Below are 12,658 nucleotides of genomic sequence, written 5' to 3'. Positions count from 1 at the left end.
AATGTTATGTGAGAGAAAAAGACTGCATCAGCACATGCTCATATAGACATGAAATGCCTCTGAAAGGGCATACAGTAGTTAGTATAAGTGATGCCTCTGAAGACAGAAAGCAAACAAGCAAGCAAGCCTGTGTGCATGCTCAGTTGTGTCCGATTCTGCAACCCCATGGACTGGATGGGGTCCTCCCCAGGCTCCTCCATCCATGGGATTCTTCAGGCAAGAATACTGGAATGGGTTGCCATGCCTTCCTCCAGAGGATCTTCTCAACCCGGGGATCAAACCCAAGTCTCCTGCATTGCAGGCAGATTCTTTACCCACTGAGCCACCAGGGAAGCCCCTGAAGACAGAAACTACAGGGTTAAGTGACAGAGTAAAATCCCAGGAAACTAGAGGGTTAAGTGACAAGGTAAAATCCTAGGTGGTCAGGCAAAAACAAAAGTTAAATACCGTTTCGGGTCTTGGAGCCTCAAGAAGCAAATGAAAAGCAAATACATGATTTTTATTGTATGCTCTTCTACTGTTTCATTCCCAAATTATGTTCGCATGTTGAGCATTCAAGACATTATAAGAAACACAGCACAACACTGACATACTCTCCATAAATTTAGAATTAGCTTTTGAACGAAAAATTCTGTGGCAGCTTTTTCTTGACATAGAGATTCTCCTTGTACTTTCTATCAGTGACAAAGCCCTCAAGCCCTATCTTCTAGCCTACCAGAAAAACAGCAAAAGTGAAAGTTGCTCAGTCTTGTCTGACTCTTTGCGACCCCCTGAACTACGCAATTCATGGAATTCTCCAGGCCAGAATACTCGAGTGGGTAGTCTTTCTCTTCTCTAGGGGCTCTTCCCAACCCAGGGATCAAACCCAGGTTTCCCGCACTGCAGGTGGATTCTTTACCAGCTGAGCCACAAGGGAAGCCCAAGAATACTGGAGTGAGTCAGTTCAGGAATTGAACTGGGGCCTCCTGCATTGCAGGTGTTTTTTTGTTTTGTTTTGATTTTTAATCAACTGAGCTATCAAGGAAGCCCTCAGAAAAACAGCGAGCTCCTCACAGCAAGTAAGTGAGTGTACTAACTTCCCATTGCCATGGTAACACATTACCACAAATTTAGTGGCTTAAAACAACACAAGTTTATTATCTTATGGTAGTGTAGGTAAGAAGTCTGGCATGGGTCTCAATGGGCTAAAATAAAAATGTAGTAGGACCTACATAGAGGGGTGGGATGGGGAAGTGGAAAGGAGGCTCAAGAGTGAGGGATATATGTGTACATATAGCTGATTCACACTGTTTTACAGCAGAAACTACAAGATTGTAAAGCAGTTATCCTCCAATTTAAAAAAAATTAATATAGTAGGGCTGCTCTGGAGAAGAATCTATTTTTTGTCTTTTCCAGCTTCTAGAAGTTGCCCACAGTCCTAGGTACATGGCCCTTCCATCCATCCAAACCTACCACGGCTGGTCAAGTCTTTCTCATATTTCATGATCCTAATGCTAACTCTTCTTTCACACATGTTTCCCCTTTTAAGAATCCCTGTGACTTCACTGGACCCCTTGAATAATCCAAGGTAATCTCCAAGTTTGGAGGTCAGCTGATTAGAAATCTTAATTCCCTCTGCAACCTTAATTCCTCTTTGCCATGTAACATATCTACAGGCTCCAGAAATTGGGGCATAGACATCTTTGGGTAGCCATTATTATGTCTTCCATAGTAAATACATACATACATATATATGTATATATTTATACACACACACATACAGTTTCTGAAGAGATATAGCCTCTTCCAAGGGATAGCTTTTACATTATAAAGTATAATATTCAAAATCCTTGTCTGAACTAGATGTTTTTGATTCCTTTGGCACTGTTGGTGTCCATTCCAAGTTACAAGAGGGGCATGGTACTTAAGACAGTATGTTAATAAATGCTCTGCAACCTGACTTCCTAATTCAGAATCCTAGGTCCATTACTCACATTGTGTGACTTATGTCTTTTTCCCCATTTGTAGAATGAAGATAGTATTAATATCTATATCATAGGGTTGTTACGAGGCTTAAATAAGTCATTACCATTTAGAACAGTGCCAGCACATAATACTCAATACGTGCTGCCTGGTTTAACTTGATCCATACCTGCATGACCAAGAGTGCTCAAAAGGAATCTCTCCTAGGACACACAAATGGTCAACCCCAAAGTAAAATCCTGCTTCTATCCAAAAATCTTGAGGAAAAAAAAAAAATTCATTTAAATCCACCTTTGTATATCTAGTTTTTTCCTTCTGATTTGCCAGTCTGGAAAAATACCAGCCTGTCCAGAGCAATGCTAAGAACCTAGTAATCCTACTGGTTTTCTATCCTATAGGTGATAAAGATGAAGACAGTCTTTGCCTTCAAGGAAACTGCCACACCATGGGTAGATGGTACAAACAGGAAACATAAGTAAACAAATTGAACAAGAAAACCGTCTTCTAGTGCCCCAAATAGATTGGTTCTAAGAAGGCAAAGGGAGCAATTCCATTTTGGCCAATTGGCCACCACTGTCCTGAGTCTAAAAGTTCTGCTTAGCAATTCTCATTGCTGACACAAAGGAAGCTGGACAAACTAGTGTCATCTGAAGAATCTACTCAAGCACTGTAGTTGCATAATTGGATCGAGCCACATTTCATTAATCTTCTGGTAAATCTTTCCACTAGTTTCTAGGGATTGTTTCTAGGAAGAGCTATAAAGAAAAGCTCATTTATTCCCCTAGATTTATTATGCTAAAGGATCATCTGGTGTACATACTCAAAGACAGTCACAGGACCACATGGGATCTCAGTTCAACAACTAAGCATTATTTAAAACATAAAGATTACACTGGAAATCCTTTGGATTTTTATTATTAGAACTCGGTAATAGGCTATCCACATTCCCATGAAATCACTGCCAAATTGGAGTCACTAAATCTATCTCTATTTATTCTCCTTTCAAGTGTTTTGGCAGCCACTCTACCATATAATTTAAAGCACTTAGAAACTAAGAACACCTGAATGTCAACGCCAGAGAATAGGAGTTCAAACTTGATATTCTACACTTTATCATGATGGTCAAATGAAATTTAACTTTATATTATCAAATATGGCAATTTCTCTCCATGTAGTAAGCTGTATAATTAATGAGCTAAGGAGAAACTAAATACTGTCTGCCAAGTACGCTATTATAATCTGATTAAATCCAGCTCTCAGTCATTCCATAATTTTCATTACACCTGTGAAAATGTTCCAGGTTCACAGTCTCCTATTTTAAGTAGTCTCTAAGCAGGTGAAATTGACTTTAATGCAAATAATATAGCCAGACTATGAAGCAAAAAATTTAACATACTTGTGTATAGCTCCGTTTAGAAATTTCCAAGTTATAAAGCATATTAATCAGTAAAGTCATATCTATTGAGATTTATGTTATATCAAATTATCAGCACTTTTAAGTTAAAAACATATTTTTTTCTCTTCACTCAGAAATTGTTCAATACTCTTGGTCTAGTAAAAAAGAAAAGCAAAGATTTATTTTATAAAAAGCAGCCAAAGGATTTAGATTCAGAGATCTGAAAGGTGTCTTAGAGATCACAAGTTCAGTTCAGTTCAGTCGCTCAGTCGTGTCCGACTCTTTGCAACCTGATGAATTGCAGCACGCTAGGCCTCCCTGTCTATCACCAACTCCTGGAGTTCATTCAGACTCACATCCATCAAGTCAGTGATGCCATTCAGCCATCTCATCCTCTGTTGTCCCCTTCTGCTCCTGCCCCCAATCCCTCCCAGCATCAGAGTCTTTTCCAATGAGTCAACTCTTCGCATGAGGTGGCCAAAGTACTGGAGTTTCAGCTTTAGCATTATTCCTTCCAAAGAAATCGCAGGGCTGATCTTGCTTCATCCTTAATTAAACTAAGCCCTGAATAAAAAATTTTTTAAAAAAAGAGAGAGAATAGCAAATATTTATCAAAGAGACTGAGTCTAAACCAAATAAGATGCTGTTTAACCACAGCAAAAGACTTCATTATGACTAGCTTTTATCTGTGTCACTGTATTTGGTTAAAGTGATTTTTATGAGATTTTTTTTTAATCTGAACTTATTCGTTCATTAAAAAACTATTAAACATCATCCAGTAAGTGTTCTAGGCACTGTTCTAGAAACTCAGGATACACAGCTAAGGGCCACGGCCCAAGAAATGCATCATCAGGATTCCAAATATTGGGCAAAGACTAAAAGTGAGTATTTGAGAATAGCTGAAATGACTGCTGGAAAAGAAGTGCCATATTTCAGCAGTAGGGTCCCAAAACTTTTGAAGACTGTGAGGTTTCAAAGATCTGGTATTAAAAATAATTGGACATGAATAACAATTTGGAAGGTAAGACAAAGACACAAAACACTTAAGACAGGTCCAAGAAGAAAACTGAGAGGAAGTAGTGGGCAAATATAAAAAAATAAGGACAGAATAACTGGGCACAAAGACACCTAGACTAAAAACATCTAGTGGTGACCAGAAGCTTCAGAGAAGTAAATCTGACAACTTTGAGTGTATCAGTCTCATCTTTGTTTATAAAAAATGAAAAGAATGATGAATTTGGGATTGTTTCCCTTCATATTCCAATCAATAGAAACTTCCTTTTCGCAATGAGACTTTAAACAATTAGGGAAACATTTTGGTTTCCAGCTAATGGGTTTAATAGTGATTGCCATTTCAGGAAAAGCACTTCATCCAATTGTAGACATGCCAAAGGTGGAAGAGAGGGGAATGGAAGCATAAACTGTACTAAAGGCTCTCACAGCTGGCTTTGAGTCATTGAGAAAATAATGTTTTTCCTCTAATAATCCCTTAAAGTTTGGGGTTTGCTTTCTTTGGGGATGAGAATGTGCTGGCCCAAGAACAACTGTTGTTTCAGCACTCGAGCGCTGATGTTCTATATACTGTGCCAATGCCAGGCATTCCTGAGTAATACATGAGCATCCTTAAGAAAATACACATACAGTAGAGGTGAAAATATTTAGATACCAGTTTTCTAGTTAACAGCATGTCCAAACCTCCCACATTTTCTCCTCTAGCTCATCATCCCCAGGTCTCTATTTTCTTCTTCCCTGCTCTTCACCAGAGAGAAAGGACAAGTACTCCGGGGCACCAACCCTCTGACCACAGATATATCAAGCAGCATGAGTAATCTCTAAGTTTGGGACCTGGTTTTCCAAAGTTCCCCCTCATATTTGCCTCCATGAGGGCTATATTATTTTAAATATATTGAAACATGTTCTTGCTTTATGTAGTCATTGATCTTTCAACTGCCCCACAAATGTCAATATATTAAAATTTGCTACAAATACAGGTATTAATGCGATATAGGAGGATGATAATTAAGCTAGGATAATTTTATCAATGAAAGATAATTGGTATGGAACAAACAGGGTGCATTTATGTGTTAGGTGTTTTCTAAATTAATTTCTTATTTAGTTTATTCATGCAATATTCAAGTGTCTTCTCTACTGATTTTTTAAAATTAGATTACACCTTGCTGTGTGACTAGGTTGTCCTTATCATGTAAGAGCTTCTTTAATGTAAAACTGAAAGTTCTGAAAAGCAAACTGTAATAAACAAATCCCTTCTGGGATATTCTATTAATGTGGAATCGCTTTAGCTACAAGTAACAGAAAAACTTGACTAGCAGGCTTAAGCTACAAGAACATTACTTAACAAAAAGACCAGAGAAAGGCCATCCCAAGACTGAATCAATAACTTAATTATATCATCAAGGATGCAGACTCTTTTAAATTTTCTGCTCAGCCATCCTTGGTATATATTTAACATTTTCCCTACAGGTCAAAAAGATAGTTATCAAAGCTCCAAACACCCTGTCCTCACACAATAGTAGGACTTTTCCAACATACTACTTACCTTCATTTTCCAAAACAAGAACACATGCCCATCCAGACAGGTTACTAACAAAGAGCAACAAGACTGCCATAATCACTTTACACAAGAAATGACTTTCACCCAGGGGCTGGGTGCCTCAGCATTGAAGGTAAGCTACCAACAGAGTAGCTCCCCTCTGAAGCCAGGAGTCTGATGGGCTATTGTCCAGAGGGTAACAAAGAGTCGGACACGACTGAACAACTGACCATCACCACCTCTAAAGCCAAGCATGTTAACAGACAGCCTCCTATGTAACTAAATGGTGATACTATGAGTCCTGCAAACAAGAATCAAAGCTGAAGAAAAAAGCTGATTAACAGCTATTGCATTTGAATGTCCCTATGGATTTATCCTCTTCATAAATCACAGCCTTGTCATGGTGAAGTGGCTTGCTTAACTCAATAAAGCTATGAGCTGTGCTGTGCAAGACAGACGGGTCATCGTGAAGAGTTCTGACAAAACGTGGTCCACTGGAGAAGGAAATGGAAAATCACTCCAGTATTCTTGCCAGGAGAACCCCATGAACAGTATGAAAATTCAAAAAGGTATGACATGGAAGATGAGCCCCCCAGGTCAGAAGGTGTCCATTATGCTACTAGGGAAGTGAAGTGAAAGTCACTCAGTAGTGTCCAACTCTTTGCCATTCATGGACTATACAGTCCATGGAATCATCTAGGCCAGAATACTGGAGTGGATAGCCTTTCCCTTCTCCAGGGGATCTTCCCAACCCAGGGATCAAACCCAGGTCTCCTGCATTGCAGGTAGATTCTTTACCAGCTGAGCCACAAGGCAAGCCCTGGGTAAGAGCAGAGGGCAATTACTAACAGCTCCAGAAAGAAAGAAGCAGCTGGGCCAAACTAGAAACAATGCTCAGTTGTGGGTGTGTCTGGTGGTGAAAGTAAAGTCCAATGCTGTAAGGAATACTATTGCATAGGAACCTGGAAGGTTAGGCCCATTAATCAAGGTAAATTGGATGTGGTCAAGCAGGAGGTGGCAAGAGTGAACATCAACATTTTAGGAATCAGTGAACTAGAATAGACAGGAATGGGTGAATTTAACTCAGATGACAATTACATCTACTACTGTGGGCAAGAATCCCTTAGAAGGAATGGAGTAGCCCTCATAGTCAATAAGAGTCCAAAATGTAGAAATGCAGCACCTGGATGCAATCTCAAAATTGACAGAACGATCTCGGTTCATTTCCAAGGCAAACCATTCAATATCACAGTAATCCAAACCATTTGACCTGTCTCCTGAGAAACCTGTATGTGGGTCAAGAAGCAACAGTTAGAACTGGACATGGAACAAGTAACTGACTGCTTCAAATCTGGGAAGGAAGTACAATGAGGCTGTATATTGTCACCCGGCTTATATAACATCTACGCAGAATGCATCATGAGAAATGCTGGGCTAGATGAATCACAAGCTGAAATCAAGCTTGCTGGAAGAAATGTCAACAACCTCAGATACTCAAATGATACCACTGTAATGGCACAAATTGAAGAGGAACTAAAGAACGTCTTGATGAGGGTGAGAGAAGAGAGTGAAAAAGCTGGCTTGAAACTCAACATTAAAGAAAACTAAGATCATGGCATCTGATTCCATCACTTAATGGCAAATAGAAGGGAAAAAAGTGGAAGCAGTGACAGTTCTTATTTTCTTGGGCTCCAAAATTACTGCAGATAGTAACTGCATACACAAAATAAAAAGATGCTTACTCCTTGGAAGAAAAACTATGACAAAACTAGATGGTGTATTAAAAAGCAGAGACATCATTTTGCCAACAAAGATCCATATTTTCCAGTAGTCATGTATGGATGTGAGAGTTGGGCAATAAAGAAGGCTGATGCCAAAGAATTGATGTTTTTGTAATTATGGTGGTAGAGAAGACTCTTGAAGAGTCCCTTGGACTGCAAGGAGATCAAACCAATCAATCCTAAAGGAAATCAGTCCTGAATATTCTTTGGAAGGGCTGATGCTGAAGCTGAAGCTCCAATACTTTGGCTACCTGATGCGAAGAGCTGAGTCATTGGAAAAGACCCTGATGCTGGCAAGGAGTGAAGGCAAATGGAGAAGGAGGTGGCAGAGGATGAGATGGTTGGATGGCATCACTGACTCAATGGACATGAGTTTGAGCAAACTCCAGAAGATAGTGAAGGACAGAGGAGACTGGCCTGCTGCAGTCCACGTGATCAGAGTTGGACATGATTTAGTGACTGAACAGCAACAACATGGATTTATCTCCAAGTCAACAGATCCTCTCTTGCATGGATAAGCACCACCTCTGATGTCAATAATAAGAAATAGATACTACTGTCTACTATGCTCAGCTGGGATTTGGCAAGAATAAGTGGGAAGGTAAGAAGACAAAAAAAACAACAAGGATAACAATTTCATTTTTGCCCTTGGGAAGTGCAAAAATCTATGATGTATTGGGTCGAAAAATTTTATAGAGAGCCCCAGATAGTGTTTTATTCTATCAGCTGCCACTCAGCCCCATTCAGCTCTCACTTGTAGCAAACTCAATGGCCAATGAGTTTCTGCCCTGAATTCTGTATCTCACAATGAGTGTCCTGGGAAGTTTACAAGATCTCTGATGCAAAGGTCAGAACACTGCTTCAACTTCAAGATCAAAGAGTTTAGACACAACATCCACACCTTCACCACTGTCCAATCATCTTTGTAACATAAGGTCTCTATTAAAATAGGGAGCAAGGAGTCAAAGGTCTGGGTTAAACAATGGTTCCTACTAACTGCACACACATTGCAAACTAATTCAAAATTTGATTTGGGAGAATGGCATTAAAACATGTATATCATATAAGAAATGAATCACCAGTCCAGGTTTGATGCAGGATACAGGAAGCTTGGGGCTGGTACACTGGGATGACCCAGGGGGATAGTATGAGGAGGGAGGTGGGAGGGGCTTTCAGGATGGGGAACATGTGTACACCCGTGGCAGATGCATGTTGATGTATGGCAAAACCAATACAATATAGTAAAGTAAAAAAAAATAATATAATAAAATAAATTTAAAAAAAGAATCTGCTTTACAGCTTAAATCTGGCAATCTGGTTGACTGAGAAAGAGCTTTCCAGATTTATAGTCAGAAATGTACCAAAGAGAAAGAAAAAATGCAAAACAAAAGAGAAAGAAATTAAAGCTATAATCAGCTTAAGTGGAAACAATACTGTCTGTTCGTGATTGCTATTCCCATCATCGGTTGAATTAGCAAAAGTCCTGGACTGCTTGACACCAAGCTAAAGGCTTCAAATGACCCTGGCCTAACGTTCAGCAATGCTGCATAGTAGAAAAAGGACAGTTATTCACTGAGCTGGCCAGCAGTGAGCCTTTAGGATCATTGCTTAAACTTTATGAGTCTCAGTTTCCTTATCTACAAAATTATGAAAACAAAGTCTGTGCCACAGAGTTGGAATGGGACCAAGTCAAATAAAATAAAAGGTCCTCATTCATTACCATATTGATAAATCAGGGTAAGTTTTTCTTAGGAACATCTTAAATTCATGGGGTACTAAGTAAAATAAACGTATGGGGATTGAAGAGCCAAGGGAAAGGTCTTTATATGATATATTTTCGTGACAAATTATCTTTCCTCCAATGCAGTTGCTTTTATCCAGGTTGTCTGAGTATCCCATGCCTACTGCCTACTGCCTACTGCCAAGTAGCTTCAGTCATGTCTGACTCTGTGCAACCCCATAGATGGCAGCCCACCAGGCTCCCCTGTCCCTGGGATTCTCCAGGCAAGAACACTGGAATGGGTTGCCATTTCCTTCTCCAGTGCATGTAAGTGAAAAGTGAAAGTGAAGTCGCTCAGTCATGCCTGACTCTTAGTGACTCCATGGACTGCAGCCCACCAGGCTCCTCCATCCATGGGATTTTCCAGGCAAGAGTATGATAGTGGAGTGTCATTGCCTTCTCCGATAAGACTTGCTAACTACAAATTTTGGACATGTCACATATTCAGAGAAACTGAAGATGAAATGACATAAAATCCCAATGCAAGTCTATAAGCCAAACATGATTAGAAAAGTTTTGACATTTATATTGTTGCTGTTTAGTCACTAAGTTGTGTCCGACTTTTTTGCCACCCTGTGGATTGTAGAACACCAGGCTCCTCTGTCCACGGGATTTCCAAGTCAAGAATACTAGAGTGGGTTGCTATTCCCTTCTCCTAGGGATCTTCCTGACCCAGGGATCAAACCTGCGGCTCCTGCTTGACAGATGGATTCTTTGCCACTGAGCCACCCAGCCTTCCCTTTGATATTTATGTGTATATTCAACATAAATCTCTGAAATTTAAGCAAATGCTTAGCTGAAATAGGAATTTAAATATTAAACCAACTTGGCATTTCATACTTGTCAAACAGGGACATAATTGGTATATTGTGGGGCAAACTCTGAATTAATTCCTCTTTCCATTTTCTATGTCTTTCTTTATCTCTAACTTTCTGTCTTTATCTCAGTTTCTGTCTTTGTAGCACACAACCACACACAGACACAGAGGTCTGAGTTAGTAAGTGGGGCAATGATCTAGAGACTTGGGGCCAAGAGGCTAGACCATGCTAACCAAAGCAAACCATCGACAGTTATCTCTCTGAGGTTAAGTTTCCTTCTGTATATGTGTATGTAGGACATTTGCTCTCAATTTCATACTTCATTTTTCTTTAAGTGCTGCCCTTGGTGTTTATTTTAGTCTGCAAGAGACAGGCAGGTAAGCAGGGAAAAAAATTTCCAATGTAATCCTAGTTCCTTGTAGCTATATGTTCAGCTCTCAGCTGTAGGTTACCACTGCTGAACACTTAATTTGGTTTATTTCCCTGGTTGGTAATTTACAACCACTTTCCTTCTGCCATTCTTACTATTTCATTTTTTATGATCTTCCAAGGAGATCCTTAACAGATATTTCAGAATCAAATTTTATAGTCTTTCATGTTTAATGATAAGCCAGTTATGCTTCTATTTCTATGCTTTTTTCCAATTCTCTGCTTTTTTCCTGATTAAAAGCATGATTTCTTTAATAAAATTTACTTTGTAATCTTAATTCTTAAACACTATGTGTACATATAGTACATGTTCCTCCCTTGTCAATGCTAAATTTGGTTTTTATAGGCATGCCCCCTTTAGATATAGACCCTTGTGAATAGTTGTGTGCCAAAATCTACAATGCATAAAACAGAAATAATTTGAGAGAATGTTATAATATTTTCTTAAGATCCTAGAATTTTTATATCGAGAAGTTTACAAAGTTTAACAGTTTAACTGTTTTGTAGAATACTGCCCCTTTCCTTTTCTCCTGTCACACCCAGCCAAATCTACATGTTAGGGTAAATGAGGAAATTCAATAGGCGCATGCATTTACAGAGTATTTAAGACAATATAAATCATCCACAAAAGACAAGTGATCTCTTCTATGTTGGATCCTGAATTATAGCAGGTTCTGCTGTTCTAAATAGTCATACTCTTCAAGTGATATATTTCCAAGGGATTTCACAAAGAAAAGGAAATGAAAATCTTTGTTTTTTTCTTTCTTTTGGAGAAAATAAGGAAGTGGCATGGTTTGCCAGTAGACTGAATCTCTGGGCAAATCTTTGTAAAGACAGTAGGATTGCTTCAGATGCTCCTAAAAGGAAAAAAAAGAGAGAGCGAGAGAGAACCTTCACCTAAGACCCACTTTTGTTGAAGTCCCTGCCTTTGGTTCTATGAGGAAACTTTTCAATCCATTCCACAAACCTGTATCAAGCACCTGTTCTGTGTCAGGTCCTGAGCTAGGGATTGGGGAGAGTGAAAAATAGTCATGTCTCTAACGAGCTGCTAGGCTGGAAGGAGAAACAAACATATGGACTAATAATTAAAATACCATGTGCTGAGAAGCATAATAGAGCTTTCCTCAAATTGTTTGGGGTAATACCAGTTATTCCAGTTAAAGGTCAGGGAAGGCATCCCAGGGGCAGTGGCACCTTATAGAGAATAAAGAGCTCTGCAAAATCTGTGCAGGCAAGTCCTCCTTCTCCCTCCTGGTTTCGCCAGATTAATTTCAAAAAGAGCAGCCCAACAGTGTATCTCTTTAGGATGAATCATGAGAGCGCTTGGCAACTGCCAGTCCTAATAGCATCTCCAAGGAAAGCAATTAAGTAGCAATTTTCCTTTATTATTTCACTCATCCACATAATTAAATATTCTTAACATGCTTATTTCATAGTATTTTATGAAGAATGATAATGCTATGTTACTGTATACTAATGATAATATAATTAGCCACCAGTTTCACATGCTTTGATGTATTCTTTCAAAAAATTATTCTAAAATACAAGTTTAATGTGAGGTTAAGATTGCACTAAGCCATTTCCTCTAAGATGCTACTGCTTGTCTTTATTTTAAAGTGGGGAAATAACATGAAAGGCTTGCCTTAAATTCTTCTGGTTTTCGAGGAAACTGTAAAGGTTTATATGAGTATATTAAAAATCTCACTGATCCTTCTAAAGTCAATCCTAAGGGATTTTTGTCAGTTTTCCCATTTTGCTTTAAAATATATGGTTATTGTCATCATGTTATCTTTGTCACACACTATGAATATGCACACATATAAAGCACATCCATGCATATGTATAAATCTTTTGTACATAATAATATTTTATAAATATAAACACATATACATATATAGTTCAGTATGATGTATATGTGTGTGTGTGTATATATATATATAT

This window comes from Bubalus bubalis, chromosome 19 (genome assembly GCF_019923935.1).
Source record: "Bubalus bubalis isolate 160015118507 breed Murrah chromosome 19, NDDB_SH_1, whole genome shotgun sequence".
In the NCBI taxonomy this organism is placed as follows: Eukaryota; Metazoa; Chordata; class Mammalia; order Artiodactyla; family Bovidae; genus Bubalus; species Bubalus bubalis.
The sequence above is the reverse complement of the archived record's forward strand: the minus strand, read 5'-3'. Positions refer to the sequence as shown.